Source organism: Eubalaena glacialis, chromosome 12, assembly GCF_028564815.1.
Source record: "Eubalaena glacialis isolate mEubGla1 chromosome 12, mEubGla1.1.hap2.+ XY, whole genome shotgun sequence".
In the NCBI taxonomy this organism is placed as follows: Eukaryota; Metazoa; Chordata; class Mammalia; order Artiodactyla; family Balaenidae; genus Eubalaena; species Eubalaena glacialis.
Genome location: NC_083727.1, coordinates 70,386,042 through 70,410,465, shown reverse-complemented (window position 1 = coordinate 70,410,465; position 24,424 = coordinate 70,386,042). Strand labels below are relative to the sequence as shown.

General features: G+C 41.0%; 1 protein-coding gene across 1 annotated transcript in view; it reads left to right on the top strand.

Annotated features, from left to right (window-relative positions):
• The first annotated feature begins 17,965 nt into the window (after window positions 1-17,965).
• The window catches only part of LOC133102352 (uncharacterized protein C6orf163 homolog), a 32,579-nt gene continuing 26,120 nt past the window's right edge, over window positions 17,966-24,424 (top strand). The window contains 1 exon segment of the mRNA XM_061207328.1: window positions 17,966-18,037. The gene's annotated coding sequence lies outside the window, so the exon portion shown is untranslated.

The window sequence follows — 24,424 nt, the reverse complement described above, 5'->3', positions numbered from 1 at the left end:
TGTTATGTATTACAGACAAAATAAGTTGAACAGAGTTCTGTGGAATATAAGTGAAGTGTGTATTGGGAAATAATGTGCATGTGTACGTTTCTCTGGGGGAGTGGATTTAAAGAGGCTGGGGAGAAAGGTTGGAACTTATATTCTGGAGGGATTTGAACACATTTTTTTTTTAAACATCTTTATTGGAGTATAATTGCTTTACAATGGGGTGTTAGTTTCTGCTTTATAACAAAGTGAATCAGCTATACATGTACATATATCCCCATATCTCCTCCCTCTTGCGTCTCCCTCCCACCCTCCCTATCCCACCCCTCTAAGTGGTCACAAAGCACCAAGCTGATCTCCCTGTGCTATGCGGCTGCTTCCCACTAGCTATCTATTTTACATTTGGTAGTGTATATATGTCCATGCCACTCTCTCACTTCGTCCCAGCTTACCCTTCTCCCTCCCTGTGTGCTCAAGTCCATTCTCTACATCTGCATCTTTATTCCTATCCTGCCCCTAGGTTCTTCAGAACCACTTTTTTTTTTTTTTTTTTTAAGATTCCATATATATGTGTTAGCATACGGTATTTGTTTTTCTCTTTCTGACTTACTTCACTCTGTATGGCAGACTCTAGGTCCATCCACCTCACTACAAATAACTCAGTTTCATTTCTTTTCATGGCTGAGTAATATTACATTGTATATATGTGCCTCATCTTCTTTATCCATTCATCTGTCAATGGACACTTAGGTTGCTTCCATGTCCTGGCTATTGTAAACAGAGCTGCAATGAATATTTTGGTACATGACTCTTTTTGAATTATGGTTTTCTCAGGGTATATGCCCAGTAGTGCGATTGCTGGGTCATATGGTAGTTCTATTTTTAGTTTTTTAAGGAATCTCCATACTGTTCTCCATAGTGGCTGTATCAATTTACATTCCCACCAACAGTGCAAGAGGGTTCCCTTTTCTCCACACCCTCTCCAGCCTTTATTGTTTGTAGATTTTTTGATGATGGCCATTCTGACTGGTGTGAGGTGATACCTCATTGTAGCCCTGATTTGCATTTCTCTAATGATTAGTGATATTGAACACATTTTAAAGAAGTTTGTTCTTTGTTCTGTGAAAAAAAAATGGGAGTGAGAAGAAGGTGCTGGGACAATCAGATTTCCACATGCAAAAGAAGGAAGTTGGATCCCTTCCTCACGCCATTAAAAAAATTTAACTCAAAATGGATCAATGACAAAAATATAAGAGCAAAACCCATAAAACTCAAAATCCTCCACCAGCTATTCTAAGGTTGTACTAACTGATTAAGAGAAATTAAGAATAGTATCATAGGCCTCCATAAAACATGACGTCCTGGAGTGAGAGCACTGTCAGGCTAAATTAAGTAACTCAGAATTTGGAGACAAATACCTCCTTTGAGTGTGAAATGAGTAAAAAACATCATGGGATGTTATTTATAGAAGAAACCCACCCCAGAGAGATCATCTGTCCTGTATTCCTGGGATAACCTGGAAAAATACTAGAAAGTTGGTAGATATGTAGATTTAAGGGTGTAAGGTTATGCAAGACTTCGAACATCAAGAAGAGAATTGGAGGGCTTCCCTGGTGGCGCAGTGGTTAAGAATCCACCTGACAATGCAAGGGACACGGGTTCGAGGCCTGGTCCAGGAAGATCCCACATGCCGCAGAGCAACTAAGCCCGTGCGCCACAACTACTGAGCCTGTGAGCCACAACTACTAAGCCCGTGAGCCACAACTACTGAGCCCACATGTCACAACTACTGAAGCCCGCGGGCCTAGAGCCCGTGCTCCACAACAAAGAGAAGCCACCGCAATTAGAAGCCCACACGCTGCAATGAAGAGTAGCTCCCACTTGCTGCAACTAGAGAAAGCCCGTGCACAGCATCGAAGACCTAATGCAGCCAAAAATAAATAAATTAAAAAAAAAAAAAGGAAGAGAATTGGAAACTTTTTTCCAATCATAGCAACCAGAAGGTACCTGAGTAAAGTGGGTAGTAAATGAAGAAACAGAGAGAAGATAACCAACCATGTGGTCCTGTGAGTGGCATCAAGACATGGCAGCAAAGGTTCACAAAAAAGTAGAGGTCTGCATGAAAGATAGGTGAACAGAAACGACCTAAAATGACATGGACCTGCTAAGAGTCTACACAGTTCTCTGGGTAGGGAGAACACAGTAATGTGCAGACACCACTCTCTCTTCTGCAACTGAGGATCCTGGGTTTTCTGGGACAACCCCTATTGCAAACATGCTGAGCTATTGTCAGAGCTAGTGAGAACATGTGCAAGTCTTAGTTTTAAAAAAATGAGTCCCAATAACCCTCTGGTAGGACAAGGATAGCTAATACATCTGGCTCCTATACATCCTGGATTAAATGTCCATTACAATCATTTGATTCTCATTACTCCAAGTGACTAAGCAACCTTCTGAGGAATTGTTTTCTTGCTGAGATTCCTTAAGCTGTGCAATGAAGTCCTCCTGAGATTAGATGCAAGACTTCCAGTCCCTGGAGAGGTGCTTTATAAATCAGGCTTCCTGGGGCTTGGTTAACGTGGATGAGTCCCTTAGGGATGACTCCACTTGGGGTGAACTAACTATACACCTGAGCTTCTGAGCCTTTGGGCCTGAGCACCAGCCCGCCCGTTCTTCTCTTATTGCAGGATGAGCCTTTGCCATGCCAGCAACTTCTCGCCACACAGGAGGCTTCACTTCTTGTGTGGTTCAGGCATCAGGAAGCAAGTGCCCTCTCTGGGCTCTGAATGGGCGCAAACACTGTCCAAGAAACCCTGGCACTGCCAGGAGCCGGGGACCTGCTCTGTCGTTACCAAGGAGTGCTGTTTTGAAACTTGCATTAGAGGGGCACCAGATATCGAATGCCACACACACCACTGGTGACAAGCCCTGAAAAAGCCATCAGCCTCCATACCCAGCTTCTTTCGCTTCTCAGTAATAATAATACCTTGGATATTATTATCCCTGGATAGTGCTTGACCGTTTCCAAAACATCTCACAGCCTCTCATCTGACCCCCACCCCATCTTCTGTAGTAGGCAGTGTGTGGTAGGACCCTTAATGCACTGACGAAGAAACCAAAACTCAGGGAAGTGGCTTGTCCACAACATGCAATAATCAGTAGAAAATCCAGCAGCAGAAGCCAGGTCCTGCAGGATGGGTCTCCAGCTCCCCCTGGAGCTGATTTCTGTCCAACCTTGCACACAAATCATTTAACCCCCAAAGAAAACAGTTTCCTCTCAAGGACCTCTTTCCATCTCTGAGGCCCATAGAACGTGCTGACACGTGTGAACACTTTAACCCCTTGTTCGATTATAAGGCATTTTCATTTTTAGAGATTGCCTATTTCGGAAATGCCAAAAGCAGAACGTTTCTCAACCCAGGACCTGTGGCCCCTGAAGGGCTGTTGTTAGATTCTCAAGGGTCTATGAGAAGAGTTTGTGTGTGTGCTTTTGGTCTAGGATCTTCAAACAGGCAAACAAAGAACTGCTGAATGACCAGCTCATAACAAGGGCTGCCCCAGGATTTCAGCACTCATATTTACGTGTTTGGCAAACTACACAGCCTTCAGGCCAAATCCAGCCCACCACCTGTTTTGTAAATAAAGTTTTTTGGGACATAGCCATGCCCATTCATTTACTATTGTCTTTGGGCGGCTTTTATGCCAAAACAGCAGAGTTGAGTAGTTGCAATAGAGATAAAACTGCTCTCAAAGCCTAAAATATTAACTATCAGGCCTTCTGCAGAAAACGTTTATTGACCTCTGATATATACAAATTATGTTTAAAAGCATCTTGGAACCAAGTTGCAGAACTTTAATCACCTAGGCCTGTGAGCAGTAGCACAGAATGGGTTGTGCTCAGGAAAAAGCCACATGAAGCCACAGGGAGAGCCGCGGGAACCAAGGTGCTGGTGGCTGGAACGGGGACCGGTGGTGGAGGAAGCAGCCAGGACCAGCCCGGGGCGTCAAGAAGGCCCATCACAAGGGCTCTGCCGTCAGAATCTCATCCTCGCCATGAGTAGCGATTTCATTTCAGCAAAACGACATCTTTTGTCTGCTAAACTTTAATTAGTTTAAATTTAATTTATTGGTTTCGCAACGTTTGGTTTTTCTTTTGTAAATATAGCCCCATAAAAGCCGTAAGTCTAAAGATTAGCCTGTAGATGTAAAATTATTTTATGCCTAATTTTATGTTTTATACATATCAATAACAGTATAGTAAAACTTGAATTGCCAATACTGAGGGTCCACAAGCAGTGCTGAGGAGAACAGTACCCTCCCAGGCTGACACGTGTCCATATGCACCACGTGCCTGGGATTTCATTTTCCCGTGTGAATAAAGGCGTTGCCATTTTTAGAGGACCCCCCTCTTAGGGACAGTGCAAAGGTTGTCCTCAGATACACAGAAAAGGCCACTGAAAGGTCCTGGGCTGTGCCTCTGTGCTCCCATCACCTCACTTACATCAGTCCACACCCTGTGCTCAGGCCAGGCTTCTGCCCTGGTCACAGGCTCCCAAAGCACTTGTCACCCACACGTTCCAAACGGGCAACTTTACTTAGCGGCAGCACATCCAGAAAGGGCATCTGTGATGCGGCACAAAACTGAAGAGCAGTATGTCTAGGTTTGTCATAATTAGGATTCCTTCCCCGAGGGAAACTTTTGGGAAAGAGGTAACGACTACCCAATTACAAGAAATGGCATTTTCCCAGTAAATAAACAAATCCTACCATAAGAGAAATATGCTTAACTTACCTCTTGACACAGATGTGAAGATTAAAAAGAAATCCAGTCCGCTGCTCATGCCATTTAAAAAACCATGAGTTGATTATATCATTTCCCTGAGAGGGAACTGGTGTTTTAAGCTGAGGAAAATGGAGTCCAGTGGTTTCCAAGGTAGTGTAAGCAGAACAGGTGTAACCTGATCATTTGTTTTGGCTCATAACTTTGATGCGAATTCTTATGTCTCTGCTGTTTAAAATATATGTTAAAAGAGAACTGAAACTGAAAAACCAATTCAAAGCCACTGACGTACACACAGTTCATTGAACATGCCTTTTTATAAAACCTTGTCATTATCTAAGCATAGAAGCTGGGACAGTGAGGGAGGGTGTTTCATCTCTTTAAATGATTTCCCAAGGTTATTTATCAAAAGCCATCTATGGGGGAAAAATAGGCAAAAGAACAATTTAAGTCAATCTATCTTTGATGAGCTTATTTTAACTTCACTTCATGGGTCATAATCTTAGAAATCCAGAAAGTAAAAAGCATAGTAAAACTCACTTTTCTAAACCCAGGAAGCATTGATAACAGACATTTTCTATGTATATCACAAACAGAGAGAAAGAAAAAGTACTTTATCTTTTTATGGAGCCATTTCTAGGCATGAGTTTAGCTAAAATTAAAGACGTGCAGAAATGAAAGTGAAATCCTTTTCCTCTTGGAATAAGAATAACTTCGACACAGAATTTTACAGTTGGAAATGATATTAGATGTCATGAAATTGAATGCCTTCATTTTAGAGATGAGAAAACAGAATGACTGAGAGCAGCCTGTTGCAGGTCTCAGAGCCAGTATATGAAGTGTAGAAAAGAGATGGGCAGGAAACCCAAGACCCAGACTTTTGCACTGTCATAGCCACCTCCACAGACCAGGTGGATTTCAGTTCTCCCTTACTGCTCTTAACATTCATGACCTTTAAAATTATTCCATATATTCATATATTTAATCCAAAATTCAAAGAGGACTGCAGTTTATTTTGAAAAAACATTGATCTACATTATTAATTATCCTACTGGATAATTACTGGATAAACCTCTTCCATACCCAATAAAGCAAATCTTGTTTGATTTGGTTTTGTTTTAACAGAGAGATCCCAGGATCCTAGAATACTGACCCAGTTTCCAAAGAGTTGATATCACGATAAGATCCCAAAGCCTTATCTCTGGAATTGATCATCCCTTTTAGTTTCCATTCCTTTGTTTAGCACTTATCAAACTTCATCCATGACCTTAAAACGTTACCTGATTGTACTGAGACAACTTCTGCCGGGAATAGTTGGACTGAGGTGGTTTGTTGTTAGGGCAACCTTCAGGGTGGCCTTACTGAATCCCCAAGCACTAATGATGCAGAAGATCCCAGCCTTCCAATAAGGTTAGCACTAACCCAAACAAAGGTAACATTCGATGACCCAGTATGGCAGAGGTGTAGTTTTCTAGACGAAGTTCCCTGTCCTCAAGGATCATGTAGCATCTTGCACACAAGCTAGGGGAGGGAGAAATTGCTGGGCTTAGGGGGCTATCAGGAGAGGTTCTATAGAAGAAGAGGATATGGGTTGTATCTTTGTGGAGCAAGAGGCAAGAACATGGGTGTGTCCTGGACACAGTGCCTCTGATGAACCTGACACCTTCTCAGTTATGCTCACGATGCTTTCAGTGTTTTTGACAAAGAGATTTCATTCTCCCCCCTCCATTTTTTGTTTGGAAGAAGCAAACATAATAAGGACTGCAAAAGGAGTGACGTGTTGTAGTAGAAATAACACCATCTTGAAGTCAGAAAGCTAAGGGTGGGGAGAGGTAAGAGAAGCCAGAGCTGGAAAGAGAATGGAATGAATGCTGTTTGTTCACCTTGCTCTCCTCTGCTTTCTCTTCACTGTGAGAATGTGTCCCTGCAGGACGTCAGCATGAGCAGAGCCCAGAACACGGAGGCAGTATAAGTCAGAGCCTTCAAATGTCCAGCGTGGCCCCCTGGATGAACCACACAGGGGTGGAGGCTGCAGGAAAACCTGCTTGAGGATCGCTGTGTTAACAAAGACAACAGAGGTGTGTCGAATGCAGAGCCATATGAGAAGAACACGACCAAGGTCTAAGCGTTAACATCACAGCTGGCGACAGTGATGGACGTATAAGCACTCCTGTGCATTGGGAACACTCACGCACAGAGTACTGTGCTCTGAACTTGACCTTTATTGTTTCTTAGCATAATGTCTCTTCCAAGGGAGGTCAGGAGTCTTTTCTCCTCACTTTAGACAGAGCTGGAGCACTGCGTTTTTTTCTGGCCTCCGTAAGACCTTTGACAAGCTCAAGTAGGTCTAGAAGACAGTGACCAGGGTGGAGAGGGTGTCTCTAAATGAGTCTTGAAAATATGGATTGGAGGTATTTAGCCTGGAGAGGCAAGGTTCAAGGGAGTTACTTATCAGAATTTGTGTCAATTCTCTATTAAAATGTTTTTTTGCAACAGTACAGATCCCATAGACCGGAGTTCAGACAAACCAGGGTTGGAATTCCAGACCTGTTTTTTACTTACCTTCATGAACTTGCTCAAGATGCTGAGCCTCAATTTCCTTGTCTGCAAAATGGGAAAGGCATTCCCTTCTTTGGTTTTCTTATAATGCTTAAATGAAATAATAACTGCTCAATAAATAGTAGCTGTTGTTATCTTTGTCCACTGAAAGCAACGCTGACTTTGGGTTGTGAGATTTTCTGTAAAAACAAAATGGGACCAGAAATGAGAGAAGTATGCATAGACTCGAAAAACAAAAAAAATTACCTTTTGCACTGGGCAGCAAAGCACATATGGGGAGAACTTGCTTCTGCATCTCAGAACAATTGCTTTCCAGTACGATTTGTGAACACAAGATACTTACATGAAGAAGTAGTACCCATCCCTTTTTTTTTTCTTTTTTAAAATTTTTATTGGAGTACAGTTGACTTACAATGTTGTGTTAGTTTCTGCTGTACAGCAAAGTGAATCAGTTATACATATACATATATCAACTCTTTTTTAGATTCTTTTCCCATATAGGTCATTACGAAGTAATGAGTAGAGCTCCTTGTGCTATACAGTAGGTCCTTATTAGTTATCTATTTTATATATAATAGTGTGTATATGTCAATCCCAATTCCCAATTTATCCCTCCCCTCTTCCCCCACTGGTAACCATAAGATTGTTTTCTACATCTGTAACTCTATTTCTGTTTTGTAAATAAGTTCATTTGTACCATTTTTTTAGATTCCACATATAAGCAATATCATACGATATTTGTCCTTCTCTGACTTACTTCACTCAGTATGACAATATCTAGGTCCATCCATGTTGCTGCAAATGGCATTATTTCATTCTTTTTCATGGCTAATATCCCATTGTATATAGGTACCATATCTTCGTTATCCATTCCTCTGTCAATGGACATTTGGGTTGCTTCCATGTCCTGGCTATGGTAAGTAGTGCTGCAATGAACACTGTGGTACATGTGTCTTTTTGAATTATGGTTTTCTCAGGGTATATGCCCAGTAGTGAGATTGCTGGGTCATATGGTAGTTCTATTTTTAGTTTTTTAAGGAACCTCCATACTGTTCTCCATAGTGGCTGTATCAATTTACACTCCCACCAACAATGCAAGAGGGTTCCCTTTTCTCCACACCCTCTCCAGCATTTATTGTTTGTAGATTTTTTGATGATGGCCGTTCTGACTGGTGTAAGGTGATACCTCATTGTAGGTTTGATTTGCATTTCTCTAATAATTAGTAATATTGAGCATCTTTTCATGTGCTTTTTGGCCATTTGTATTTCTTCTTTGGAGAAATGTTTATTTAGATCTTCTGCCCATTTTTTGATTGGGTTGTTTGTTTTTTTGTTATTGAGCTGCATGAGCTGTTTGTACAGTTGGGAAATTGATCCCTTGTCAGTCACTTTGTTTGCAAATATTTTCTCCCATTCTGTCGGTTGTCTTTTCATTTTGTTTATGGTTTCCTTTGCTGGGTAAAAGCATTTGAGTTTAATTAGGTCCCATTTGTTTATTTTTGTTTCTATTTTCATTACTTTAGGAGGTGGGTCAAAAAAGATATTGCTGCGATTTATGTCAGAGAGTGTTCTGCCTATGTTTTCCGCTAAGAGTTTTATAGTATCTGGCCTTACATTTAGGTCTTTAATCCACTTTGAGTTTATTTTTGTGTATGGTGTTAGGGAGTGTTCTAATTTCGTTCTTTTTTTTTTTTTTTTTTCTTTTTTTAAATCAAGTGCTTATTAGGAGGAAAAGGGGTACATGTAGAGAGACACACGGGCCGACTCAGGGAGAGAGTCACCACTAATTTCATTCTTATAATGTGGGATGTTAGTTCCCTGACCAGGGATTGAACCTGCGCCCCCTGCAGTGGAAGCGCAGAGTCTTAACCACTGGACCACCAGGGAAGTCCCTACTCATGTCTTTCTAACATGGCAATTCTCAGTTATACCAGGAGCTCATGGGAGTTTTTAGCATCTAGAACAACTCCAGGAACACAATAAATATTTCTTATGTATTTATTTATTGGCGTATAGTTGATTTACAATATTGTGTTAGTTTCAGGTGTACAGCACACTGATTCAGTTATACATACATATTTTTTTCAGATTCTTTTCCCTTATAGGTTATTACAAAATACTGAGTATAGCTCCCTGTGCTATACAGTAGGTCCTTGTTGCTTATCTGTTTTACATATAGTAGCGTGTATATGTTAATCCCATACTCCTAATTTATCTGTCCCCTCCCTAAATATTTCTCCATAATGGTTGATGGGAGCAATATCAAGTGCTTCTGAGGTTTCACATTCTGGTGAGAATGAGCTGAAGGGCTCTGTGTCTTCAGTTGCTGCCTCTTGCCCTGGTGCCATCAGTGATTCATCTGACTTCTGACTGATGTAGGGGAGGATCGAGGAAAAATGCTTCGTGGGTACAGAATAGCTGAGGCATCAGAAAGGTCACATTTCTATACCTAAAATGAGTTTTCAACATTTTTCAAAGGAAAATGTGAGCATCATTTCCTGATTGTAACCACTCCTAAATCAGCCCTTTCTGGACCCAGTGGCAGGATGGGCTTGTCCCACACCAGGTAGCCATCAGCGGAGACACAGCTCCTGGCCCCATCTAGGCACCACATCTCCCCCCAGGTCACTGAAAGCACTCGCATTTTCAATATTTGCACTTAAAGCATCAAATATTTTCTAAGCATTTTCCATGTCCAGTAAATATTTGAGATCTTGTTTTTCTTAAGAAAAAGAAAGTCACATATTCCCTAGCATCAGTTTAGCCACCAGGCTTTCAAACCTTTCAGGGTTTGAGGGGGCTCTAAGTTAATCAAGGCATGTCCTCTAAACAAATATTACACTTGTATGCCAGATAAGCCTAGGTTTTCATCTCTCTTCCCTTATTATTTGAATTTTCTTTAAGAAAAACAATAATATGAATGGCTTTGTGTGCATGTAAATGTTAATGCAGATGTTGGAGAATAAACAACAAATGTGTATCTTCTCCACCAATTTTTGCCAAGCAAATAGTTCCTAATTTAATCACTTGCATGCCTCCCCACCCTTCTGAAAAATAATATTATTTTAATAGTTAAATTCTAGATGGGAGACACAAATATAGGCAACAAAATCCCATTGTGTGTAGAAAATCTATAGATATCTGTAAATGTACCCTGGAGATTAATAATATGAAATAGAAATAAATACATACATGAGTAAGGATCTCCCACTCCAGGGTGGCTGGAATACTCATTGCAACTATAACTTCATTATGTGCTTGGAATTGTTAGCTCGATTATCTGGCAGCAGTGTGCAAGTATTGGGTAACAGTGTCTGACATGTAATAGGCATTTGATAAATGTTAGTTAAATTTAGGGTTGAAAAGGCAAGTAATGAATAATAGTTGATGAAACAATTTGAGATTCCCGCATGAAAGGGGATCTCAGTAGGTTAAAAGTAGGAGCTGTTGGTTATTTCAATTGAATAGATGGGTAAAAATATTAAGACATACATACATAACTATAGAAGATGAAATAATTAGGTCAAATACTTCCTCCAGTGCTTGACTAAACTTAAAAAAAAAATCAAAACAAAACCCAATGCAGATAAAAAAGTACTTTGGACATATTTTTTTGTGGTTCAGAGAAGTACACACTTTAAATTCCATTCAGGGCTTAAGGTCTGTGGATTGACCACTCCGTGTGTTGCCATAACATCTCAGCAGATGGTGTTCTGTAAAGTAAACATGGACATAAGACAGACAACCGTTCTAAGTTTTGATGCCTACGTATGCTTACCTTGTGCTCCTTGCAGTATAATAAACACAGTTAATTTTACACACAGCCTGCATATGGTTGTACATAGAATTAAGACTATGGCACCCAGAGCCAACGCTTCACAGCCACAGCCTGAACACCAGGGACTGTTCAGCATCTCTAGCCTATCGGAAAATCTGAAAAGGAAACCCAGCATGTGTAATGACCTCTGTCAGGCATTTGAGAGCAAGAAGAAAGATTGTTGGGGGAGTACCACTACACACCCACCAGAATGACTAAAATTAAAAAGACAGAGTTTTGGTAGGAATGTGCATATACTGCTGGTGAGAGTATAAATTGGTGCAATCACTTTGGAAACTGTTAAATGTAATAAAATTGAACATACACCCACTGATGACTCAGCAATTCCAATCCCAAGTGTATACACATGTGCATCAAAATACACTAATATTCATAACAGCATTATTCATAATAGTCTCAAACTGGAAACACCCAAATGCCCACCAACATAAGAATGGGTACATAAATTGTGATGTATTCATATTGTCAACCTCCTCACAAAGACTGCTAGGGAAAACTGTTGATCAAGCACAGCTTACAGTCTTGGTAGGGTCTCTAAGTGGAGAAATTGGGGAAGAGTATTTGTAGGGTTTGGGATTCTGGGCTCACAAGGTTTATGCCAGGTCTTTCAAGGTAGGAAACTGGTTGGGACTAGGTCAAGTTCATGACACTATATTTTAGGATTGGTGGTCATAGCAAAGCAACATTCTGCAGATGAGTTTTATGAAGAGAAAACAATTGTCCTGATAAGTGAGTTGTTTACCCAGATTGGAAAACTGTTTGCTTATAGAAATTGGTTGGCAAAAATTTCCTGAGGCAAACAGTAAATTTCTTTATTGATCTGCTACTGTATCTTCCCAGTTATATTGACACTGGCTAATCTCAGCTATCAGTCCCATCAGTTAAGTTCATGCTGAGGCAGGAAATCTCACTTCTCAGGACAATGTAATACTATATAGCAATGGAAATGAACCACAGACTGATAAATGCATCAATATGAATGAATTTTAAAACATAATAGTTAAAAAATTAATATATGGTGATAGAAGTAGAAATGGCGGTTACCAGGGAAGGGGTTGGATAGTGACTGAGAGGAGGTGTGATGTGGATCTGGGATGCTCTTCTGGGATATTCTAGCTCCTATTCTGGGTGGTGGTCACTTGAGTGTGTACACTTTGTGAGTATCCATCAAGCTGTTCACTTAGAATTTGTATACTTTCCTTCAATTAAACAAATGCTTCAACTGAACAAAAAGATTACTTAAAAAATAGAGGTGAGTAAAGGAAAGGCTTAAATTCTAGCACCAGTTTATATTAAATCATTGGTACTGAAAATAAGTACAGCAACAATATTAAAGAAAATCTGAACAAAAGAAAATAATTCCTCATAATTACACAATCCTGTTACCCTGTTTGTCTTGATTCACCCACTTTGTTATTCTGTGCCTGTGTCACTTTGCTTTACTCCATCAGGCTTCCAGGGACTAATGGCAGAGCATGCTTTCCCTGCCTGCCCATCCAATTGTATTGATCAAAGCTCTACACCCTTTCTGCAAACAAACAAACAAACATTGTACGGTATGATGTTCATGATGATCTGTTAGACTCTGGGGTCTCTCCCTAAATGTTTGTAAGTTTTATAATAGGCTGCATTTTACATCTGCATGGCTGGAAGAGAGACAGACACTCTTGGTTGCTTGGAGTGAGAGGTGGAGGCTGACTGATCTAAAAGAGAAATAGAGCGAGCCTCTGGCTCAGATTAGAAAACCCTGACGCCTGTTCACAGGGAGGCTGGCCTCTTCTGGAGATTTGCCTTTTCACTGTGGATTTTTACAACTTTTCTCATTAATCCGGAAAAGCACTTAGCTTGTCACCAGGTAACCTTAATTTAGCACATTCACAGCTTTCCTGAGAATAAAAACACTTACTGTAATCCACAAACAACCTGCCCTGCTTGTCATCTGCTGTATAACAATTTCCACATGACCTGAGGAAAATCTCCAAGTTTTTTCAAACTAAAGAAAGAACAGGAGAAGAAAAAAGAAAGAAATTAAAGAAAATAGAAGACAAGGGAATCTTTCTTATTTGAACTTAAAGAGACTTTTCATTTTTGTTTAAGCCATGACACAACATCCTTTTAGGACCATTACAATAAAGGACTTTATTACATTTTATGCATCTAAGTAACTCAGTTATTTGTTTTATGCCCTAAAAGGAAGGCATTAAAAATAATTAGAATAGAGTTTCTAATCTTCCTAAAAATCTCTATTTATTTATTTATTTATATTGGATTATAGTTGATTTACAACGTTGTGTTAGTTGCAGGTGTACAGCAAAGTGATTCAGTTATGCATACATATATTTTTTTTTCCAGATTCATTTCCCTTATAGGTTATTACAAAATATTGAGTATAGTTCCCTGTACTATGCAGTAGGTCCAAATCTTTGCATTTTTTGAAACTTAGGAAGCACCTTCTCAGGATAAATGTCATTGCCTCCAAATAAAATTGTCCCACTCACTTGATTAGATTTGCCCTGATCCCAATCCATGCAGACCTATGATCAACACTAACTGTATTTAAGTCTCCACCATCTGAAATGATTGTTTCGTCTGATTTGCTGGAGGCTTCATTGGGTCAGACATTTAAATCTTCAGAGGAATTTCTTAAGATGAGTTAAAATGTGACACATCTCTCTCCCCAGGGTAGAAACTATATAATAAGAAGCAGTTATGTCTTATCTGGCAGATGAAGAAGGAAAGTGACCCATCAGGAATGTCAGTGGTTCTCAAGGTGAGGTCCAAGAAACAGCAGTGGCAGCACCTGGGAACTTGCAATGGAATTTCTCAGGCCCCACCCCAGACCTACTTTCTGAAATACGCCGGAGTTGGGGTCCTGTAATTGGTGTTTTAACAAGGGTGAGTCTGACGCATGCTCAGGTTTGCCACCCCTCGATGTAGGATAATGCTGAGGGTATGTGAATGTCAGACCAACTGGCAAGACTTCAGAAACACTAAGCCATCTTGTGAGCTCATCTGTTAGCCTCTGGGACTTCTCTCTAAACGTTTGTACATTTTGTAATACACTGCATTTTACCTCTACATTAAAATGGTTTTATTTCAAAGGTATGTACAGTGAACAGCAGTTTCTATTCAATCGTACAACCCAAATATCCCCAACTTTCTCTAGCATCTGGATAAAAATAAGGTCACTTGAACATTGATACTGACATTTCACTGACTTATTTGCCTACAGGCAAACCTCAGAGCCTATGCCCTCCACACCCAAGGGCGTGGCTATTGAAAACGGGCTGGCCACAAAGCCTTGCTTGGGCCCCCTCTACCTCAGAGGGCTCCCCTCCTCTCTGGAAATTGGGTTTGGGCAAAGGTGGAAGAGTAAGAAAAAGGGTGGGCTTGGGGGTTTGTTTGTGTTTTTAATCCAATGAGGGGAGCAAGTTGATAAAGGAATAAAAGATCTGTGCCTCAGTTGAGAGAAGTTGTTTCTGCAGCCCTGGGTGCCGTCAGAGGCAGTTACAGAATTGATGTCCAACAATAATCAGTATCGAGGCTACAAAGAACAAAGAGCTTTTTGGGGGGGTCTTAAAAAATTGCAATTTGGGAGACACAGAATCAGGTAAAACTAAAAGCCTGTTCCGGGGAAGAGAAAGAGTCAGGGGCTTATAAAAGCAAAAGCCACAGGATTGTTCAAGAATTATGACTGACTCTGATGCAGGAAAGGAAATATTTGTCCTTAAGGGATAGACTGTCACCCGTTATTTTAGGGTAAGCGTCCAACAAATATCTTGAGTTTCTGGAGCACTGGGCAGATGTTCTGGATGCCTGCTTTAGACGGTAAGTGATCAAAGGTCAGGTTCCATCCAGGCTGAGACATGCGTAAGTCACACTTTCTCGATGGCCTCCAGGCTCCACGTGAGAGAGCTCTCTTAGCAATACCAACTCCATTTTGATTTTCCTTTCACAACCGGGGCCTGCAGGCCCATCGTGGCAGCTCTACCCTCCCTCACTAGGACCCCTTTCACAATATCTCACTTTCACCCCGTTCTGGGAAAGTGTCTCTCATGGTCCAGAGGCCCATGCGTTGGTTGGCTGCTCTTCATCATGGTACCTCCTCCTTAGCATCTCATTAGTCCACTTAACATCCCTTCTATGAATATTTCTGGAGCTCTTCATGTGTCTGGAAATATAGCTACGAGCAAAACATAGAGCCTTCATGCAGCTTACATGAAGCTCCATGGAGCTTTCATGGCATAGTCATGCCTTCATGGAACTTACATGCTAATGGAGAAGAAAGACAATAAATAAATAAATTATATGATGGCAGGTAACGACACTATTTTTTCAAGTCCCTCAGGAGTCTCTCCTGTGCATTCAGCACCAGGCCCACCCATTTCCTCCACTCTGGCCACCTCATTTAGTCACCCACGGTGAGTAGAAGGCATCCCTTCACCACCACGTGAGCATGGGGCAGCAGCACCCCTCGGTGGAAAAGCTCTATTCTGTGGTCCCTGCCGGCTGCTGCTTTTCAGGAGTTCTGTGTAACTTCTCAGGAAGCAGGTCTACCTGTGGGGTGGATGTCTGCTTGTTTTGTCTTCCTAGCACCTCTACCCCATCCCAACCCCCAGAGAATGTCTCCTCCACAACTGGGATAACATGACTTTGACCCAGGCTGGGCCAGCCCTGCTATCCCTTCCTCCTGTCCACAACAATTTGTCCTGAAAAAGGGTACATGACCTAAAGGTCATGAAAGCCAATCAAAATTCTTTTATGAGATTTGATATATGGATGATTAGAAAAGCTCCCTTTCCACTTGGATGTACCTTAACGTGGTAGGAGGCTGGAACTGCCAGCAGGGATGTACCCAAGACATGCAGTAAGTGTACCTGAGAAGTGCATAGAGAAATGAGACAAGGGAGCCCTGTTGGCATCTATGGATGTCCCATATCTCACTGTTCCCCAAACCAGTCCCCTCCCTGTACTTAATTACATGAGGTAATACAGATCCTTTTGCACTCAAGTTACTTTCAGTTATTTGCAGCTGAAACAACAGTTGTATGCTGAGCCCACATTAATTATATCACCTACTTTGACTTGGCGTGATGCTAGGGAAAAGAATCCAGCATTCATTTAATAAAAATTACTGCAACAATGTGGTGAAGAATCCGCCTGCCAATGCAGGGGACACAGGTCGAGCCCTGGTCTGGGAAGATCCCACATGCTGCGGAGCAACTAAGCTCGTGTGCCACGACTACTGAAGCCCGCATACCTAGAGCCCATGCAAAGATTAATTCTATAAATTCTTGCCTGAAAAAAAAGTACCCTTCCCTTGAGAAGGCTCACAGACCACCAGTATTGTCCCTAGAGCAGACTTTGGGAACTTCTGATTAAAATAGTTGTCTTTGATAAATCTGAATGCATTTTCACACAGATGAAACTTTGTTTTATGCAGCCAATCCCATCAAATAGAAAAGCTCCTAATCCTAGCAAATACCAGATGTCCTGTCTTACTATTTTTTAAAATTAATTAATTTTTATCTTTGGCTGCATTGGTCTTCGTTGCTGAGCGCGGGCTTTCTCTAGTTGCGGTGAGCAGGGGCTACTCTTTAATGCGGTGCGTGGTCTTCTCACTGCGGTGGCTTCTCATTGCGGTGGCTTCTCTTGCTGCGGAGCACAGGTTCTAGGCGCGCGGATTTCAGTAGCTGTGGCTCGCGGGCTCTAGAGCGCAAGCGCAGTAGTTGTGGCGCTCAGGCTCAGTTGCTCCGCGGCATGTGGGATCTTCCCAGACCAGGGCTCAAACCCGTGTCCCCTGCATTGGCAGGTGGATTCTTAACCACTGTGCCACCGGGGAAGTCCCTCTTGTCCTTTTGATGATAGCCCTTCTAACAGGTGTGAGGCGGTATCTCACTGTGGTTTTGCATTTCCCTAAGGATTAGTGATGTTGAGCACCTTTTCATGTTACAAACAGCTTTTTAATTAAAATTTAACTTATTTGTCAGAAGATTGCCTACTAATACCAGATGTCAATGAACTTTAAAAAATTAAACCTCAAATTAAAGTCAATTTGGCTTGAGAGAACAAGTTTTAAATTCAAAATCCATTTGCCAAAACTTTACATAAATCCATGCCAAAATCTGGACACCTGATATTCTATTTTGTTTGTTTTAACACAACTTTTATTCCAACAAACTTCAACATCAGCAAAGCACGTGCAAACCGGCATCCATATCTATTCTTATCACAACCATAGCCACACGTATCTTGCATCTTAGACTCTCAAGGCACTAACAGAATGTCAGAGGATTAACCGTACATTTAAATGACTGTGTCCCTGAAATGGGGCTAGGAGGAGACCAGATCCGAGCCTTCTTTCCCAAATCAGAAAGCCTTCCCCTTCCGTTAATAAATTTATGTAAGTCTAGGTGATGTCTCCTTTTATTTATACAAAACACACACGCGAAACTGGAAAGTTATTTGAACTCAGTAGGCTGAAAACTTAAGGTAAAAAAGGAAGAAACCAAAAACGCCTTTTGCAAACTCCATCCCGCGGGCGGGCTGGAGGGCTTGGGAGATGGAGGAGAGGCGCTAGACTGGTACCCCTCCGCTCCCGCGTCCCTGCGCCGCAGCCTCCGGACTGTAGGGGCCGCTGCGGCGCCGAGCTTGCCGAGCGCGCTGGGCCGCTCTCTCCTGCAGGGGGAGACGAGGCGCAGGAGGAGAGGCGGAGCGCAGCGGGCGCGGAGAGGAGGTGACCTCGCGGCAGGTGAGCGGCGGCGGGGCAGAGGTGGCTGGGCGGCGGGCCGGCGGGTGGGGACAGGGCGGCCGCCCTACAGCGCACTCGACCCTGGCCTTGGAGGGCCCGGCCGCCCTGCGGACCTCGCTCCCAGGTGCGTGGACTCGGCGGCGTTCTCTCAGGCCTCCCGAATCCTCGCCTCTCGGTGGGCGCCCTGAGCCGGGTCTGGGAGATCTCTGACCCCACCGGGTGCGTGTCCCGCCCCATCCGTGGACACTTCCACCGCCAGAACCCTCCCATTTCCTGGACAGTTTCTTGGTATCCCAGCTCACCAAACTTCCTAATTAGGGGAAAGTGGTTTTGTAACTGTTTTCACGTGAGGTGCCTCTTTCCTTTTTAACTGTGTTTAGTCATGTGTTCCCCCTGCAACACAATGTCTGGAACTTAACTGAATGCAGTTGTTTTGTTTTGTTTTTTTCTGGAGCCTTCAAAGGTATCTGTCTTTGAGTAATAGCCAGATGTAGTGTGGGTACCACACTATGGGGAGGGCAGCGGACCCAGATAGTACTTTACACCTCTCAGATTGTAGGCAACAAAACCGTTGTCAAAATCTTTCTCCTTTTTCTAGGTACAGTAAATTTCAAGAGATGGAAAGAGATTTTTTAATAGCGTTTTTTACCTTAAAAACAGCAAATACAGAATTTATCTTTAAAATTTAAGTGATTATAATTTTATGTTTCTTAAATCTTGTAATAACTTACAAATGCAGAGTCTTATCAATTTAGGAGTAAGGTGGGGTGAAATGGTGGTCTAGGGGTGGGCTGGAAATTGAGAGACCTGGATTATCTCACTCTCCCTTGGGCAAAGGCAAGCTCTGTGGGTTTAGATTTCTTTGTTTAAAAAAAGGGGATTGGATTCGATGGTGAAAATGACAGTAGCTACCAGTTATTGAACATCTGTTTTGTCCTTTAAAAAATGTTACTTCATTTAATCCACATAGTAATTCTATGCATTAGATAATATTATCCCTTTTATAAAGGTGCAGACTGAGGCTTAGAGAGGTTGTTACTCAAAAACATACACCTAATCCGTAGCAAAGTTGGCATTTGAGGCTATGCTACACTCCCTCAAGACAAGTCCTCTGATTCTGTCCCAAACTTGCTTATTCTAATTCAAATTATTTTTAAGGTGTCCTGCCCCAGACTTCAAGTGATTTTCTTAAATATTAAAATAGTGTGGTATGTGGAACTAAAATAACAAGTACATTTATATCTCATTAAAGTATTTTGTCCATTTTATAATTCCCTAAGTCTTAAAAACAAGGCTTTGATTATTGCTGACATGCTTTCTCTCTAATGTTCTATGATTCTGATAACTTTCTAAATTTATCTTCTACTGAGATGCTTATTTCAAAAATGAATATCTGAAGATTAAGGTTTTCCCCCAAAGTAACTCAGATTCTTTATATCTTGGTCTAATTTTTCATGTCATGCCAATTTTATTTCACTGAATTGTTTAATGTCAGTTGCCAAATATATTCTGGATCATCCTGCAGAGTAAGAGTTTTACTAAAGGAGAGAAAATCATTCAAAAATGACTGTTCCTGACTCGGCTTAGGAACATCTTTGTATAGCCTCGCACAGTGTGCATTATTCATTCCAGGGGAGCACCATTCTCACTCACACTTAGAATGTGAATGACCCTTGTGGCATTGGTGCAAAGAGTCAGTCCTTTACCTTTGTTGCTTCCTTTTCCTATCGCATATTGCCTTCACCAGAGGGTGGACAGAAGAAAAAGGTAAAGAATTTTTTACCAGGAGGGACATATGAAGTAAATGCAGTTTAGTTTAGATCTTTTTTTTAAGTTTTTATTTTATATCGGAGTATAGTTGATTTACAATGTTGTGTTAGTTTCAGGTGTACAGCAAAGTCATTTGGTTATACAAATACATACATCCATTCTTTTTCAGATTCTTTTCCCTTATAGGTTATTACAGAATATTGAGTAGAGTTCCCTGTGCTATACAGTAGGTCCTGGTTGATTATCTATTTTATATATAGTATTGTGTGTATCTTAATCCCAAACTCCTAATTTATCCACACTCCCACCTTTCCCCTTTGGTAACCCTAAGTTCGTTTTCTATGTCTGTGAGTCTGTTTCTGTTTTTGTAAATAAGTTGATTTGTATCATTTTTTTAGATTCCACATATGATATTTGTCTTTCTCTTTCTGACTTACTTCGCTTAGTATGATAAGCTCTAGGTCCATCCATGTTACTGCAATTGACATTATTTCATTCTTTTTTATGGCTGAGTAATATTCCATTGTGTATATATACCACATCATCTTTATCCATTCACCTGTTGATGGACATTTAGGTTGCTTCCGTGTCTTGGCTATTGTAAATAGTGCTGCAATGAACATTGGGGTGCATGTATCTTTTCAAATTATTGTTTTCCTCCAGGTATATGCCCAGGAGTGGGATTGCTGGATCATATGGTAGCTCTATTTTTAGTTTTTTAAGGAAACTCCATACTGTTCTCCATAGTGGCTGTACCAATTTACATTCCCACCAGCAATGTAGGAAGGTTGCCTTTTCTCCACACCCTCTCCAGTATTTATTGTTTGTAGACTTTTTGATGATGGCCATTCTGACCAGCGTGAGGTGATACCTCATTGTAGCTTTGATTTGCATTTCTCTGATCATTAGCTATGTTGAACATCTTTTCATGTGCGTATGGGCCATGTGTATGTCTTTTTTGGAGAAATGTCTATTTAGGTCTTCCACCCATTTTTTGATTGGGTTGTTTGTTTTTTTGATATTGAGCTGCGTAAGCTATTTGTATATTTTGGAGATTAATCCCTTGTCAATCGCATCGTTTGCAAATGTTTTCTCCCATTCTGTAGGTTGTCTTTTCGTTTTGTTTATGGTTTCCTTTGCTGTGCAAAAGCTAAGTTTAATTAGGTCCCATTTGTTTATTTTTGTTTTTATTTTCATTACTCTAGGAGGTTGATCCTTTTGGATTCAAAAAGATATTGCTGTGATTTATGTCAAAGAGTGTTTTGCCTGTGTTTTCCTCTCAGAGTTTTATAGTATCCAGCCTTACATTTAGGTCTTTAATCCATTTTGAGTTTATTTTTGTGTATGTTGTTAGAGAATGTTCTGATTTCATTCTTTTACATGTAGCTGTCCAGTTTTCCCACCACTACTTATTGAAGAGACTGTCTTTTCTCCAGGAGGGACATATGAAGTAAATACAGTTTAGTTTAGATCTTTTTATAGGCAAGTATGAAAAATTCTACTCTCTTCTATTTAAAAAAATTATATACAACAGTTTCTTTCCATGAGTTGATAAGGGAACAACAAATGGGTGATGGAAAAATGAAGAAGAAATAAGAATGGGGGCACCTGGACAGATTGCACAGCCAGGTGGTGGCCCTGGGATACCTGATTTATTGAGTGTTTTACAGGTGGGCCCACACAGAAACTAATCACCAAATTAGTTTGCCAGGAGCAGTTCAGTGCCTGGTTCCCATCATCCTTGCTAGGGTGTGTGTGTGTGTGTGTGTGTGTGTGTGTGTGTGTGTGTTTAATATTTATTTATTTGGCTGCGCTGGGTCTTACTTGTGCCATGCGGAATCTAGTTCCCTGACCAGGGATTGAACCCAGGCCCCCTGCATTGGAAGCGCGGAGTCTTAACTGCTGGACCACCAGGGAAGTCCGGAGATTCCCCTTTTAATGCAATAAGTGAGGGTCCTAGCTTACAAATAAACATATCTTGAAAGCAAGTATATCTAGAGATTGGTCAGTATCATATACAAATAAGAAAGTGCTAGTTACCTGCAGTGGGAAAAAAAAAGTAAGGGAAGAAGTGGGAGAAAGTGATGGGGAGACTTAGGAAGTTCTGATGGACGTGTGCTAGGTGTTAACTGTTGTCTTAGGTACTGCTGATTCGAGTGGTAATGTTGGAATAGGTTGTTGCTGTGCTTTGAACTTACGGTGGTGCAGCTTTTTAAAATGGAATTATATTAGCTCTGCACTTGAAAGTAGCTGGTCAGCTTTTACTGCTAGATTAAAAGTTTGCTTTTGAAATAGAGACTTGTTTTCCCAAAAAGCACTGACAGTTAACACATCTGTGAAGAAACAGCTAAGGTTTTGCATCTTACATACTTTATTTATTCAACCACCACATCTTGAATTTCTGCCCCAGTCATATTCCTACAGCTCTGTGTGCCGGGCATGTGAGGAGATGCAGAAGAACCTTCTCTTACATGAAAACAATGTTCTGCTTTGTTCTGTTCTTATATATCACAAATTCTTACCTACTAAGGCCCTTTTTGGCCTCAGTAATCTGTTTCTTTTTACTTAAAGTACAGAAGGTTGTTAAAATTCTTTATTAGTTTGATCAGTGGCATAAACAAGTTCATGCAGTTTGGGGAGGACTACTGTAACGTCTTCAGTGACTGTGGCTCATTAAAGGAGAAGCAGCAATAGAACTGAGCTGTCTTATTCCAGCCCTAGTAAAAGAATGACATATAATGGAAAATATTATTTTCATACATTCCCCAAAGTATCACAAACAATGGAAATTGTGGCATATTAAATCTTTTTAAATATAGTGTAGTAGGTAATTCTTTAGATTGTAAAAGGCCCTTTCAATAAACATTTGCAGTGGTTTCTAGCCCAGGTGTTCTTTAATTGTCATTTCTGGCAAAGAGTTTAACATAAACAGAATGTGGATGTCTAGAGGTTGCAGTATAATAAATACTACCTTGATTGCTTATTTGCTTGATTCGTCACAAAGCAAATGTAGGTTCGGCTAAGGAAAGAGGAGACCAAAGAATCTTGCATGTGTATATATATAAATATTAATATATCAGAGGCTTGAGAGGCTGTCTTCCAGGCTATAGTCCTCAGTAAGGTCCCCAAATAAAACTTAACTCGCAACTTTTAGTTTGCGCATTTTTCTTCAGTCGACAGTTTCAAGAAGTTCACGTAAGAGACGGGCATATGAGTGGACCCCTGGTTCTGAAGAAAACGTTGGATTTTTTTGCCAGCCTTGGGCATGATGAGTTTCAAGCAAGTGTGTGCTGGCTGAACAAATTTCAGGCATGTTATGGAATTGATTCAGAAGTTATCTATAGTGAAAAAAACACTGTTCAGTAGAGAAAACTAGTAACTTGAATGCAGTTGAAATTTTTAAAAAATTGCTTGTTACAGCTTGAATGATGTTTTAAATGCTGATGAAATAAGTGTTTTACGAGTTGTTACCTCATATACTTCGTGTCCAAGGTAGACTTCGCAGAAGAGGTAAACAGAGGTTGATGATTGCTCTATTCTGCTGTAATGCATCATGGTCGGAAGAGATGAGATCACTTGTCATTGGCAAGTCAGCTAACCCCCAGGGCTTCAGAAATGTTTATTTGCTCCCCAGGATTATGAAACCAATACACATGCCCAAAGTATGGGAGGTTTATTTAATGAATGGCTGAGAATGGTTAGCAAGGGGATGGAAGGAGTGAAATGCAAGATCCTCTTGCTGATGGACACCTGCTGTGCCCATAGCAGACTCCTGTGTTTGGATCACACATGTGTTGAGCTTTCCCATTGAATAATCAGTATGTTTTGAAAAAACTGAACTCCTTTCTCCATAAGTAATAAAGTTGCAAAAATATTGCTTTTATAAAGACTATAAAATGGAAGACTTAAAGAATACTTGAATAAACAAAGCCCCAATGAGTGTTTAAATGGGAGTGTTTGACTCTCATTTCATAACATTTACTATATGATAGCGTTCAACATTTCCCCTGAAGAATTTTATTATATTGTCATCAAGTTCAGCCTTTCTTTGGAAGGTGTCTTTCCCTGCCTTCTCCCTTGCAACTCTGCCCCCCACCCCAAGTATTCGGTGGCAGGAATGGTAAGAATAAGCTTTTGCCTAATAGTATCTAGAAGAGAAAAATATTCACAAAATGATGACATTCCAGCTGGGAGAACCAGAAGCCAAAAGACATACTCGGCTCTAATAGGATAAATTCTGAGTAATTAAGAGAAAAAAGGGTATTCCGATTAAGGAGGTAGCATAGTGGTTGTTTCCAGAGAGTGGCTGATAGGCAGAGAGGGAGTGGGGACTGACAGCTGCTCACCCTTCCTGTCTGGTGCTGGTGCTGGGGTGGCCGGTGGAGGAAGGCAGAGGGGGTGGGAGAAGTGGAGCAATGGAATGCTCCTGTCCTGAAAGGGCTATTGGAAGGTGAGGAAGAGTGAAAAGGGCAGGAAATTAAGAAGGTGTGGATAACCCACCGGCCACTTCCGCCCTTAGCACCCTCTTCATATAACAAGATACAGTGTGACTCAGACCAACAAACAAATTATCTAGCCTCCTGGAAAAGTAGGAGGACAATTTTTGCATACCTCACTAGTTTGGTCTAAGAGATGAAAAATAAAATAGCCATTTTACCAAGCAAAACCTGAAGTTCCATTTACAAAGTATGTGTTATACAAAGGAAGAAAATAATTGACCATCACTTTTGGTGGAAAAGTG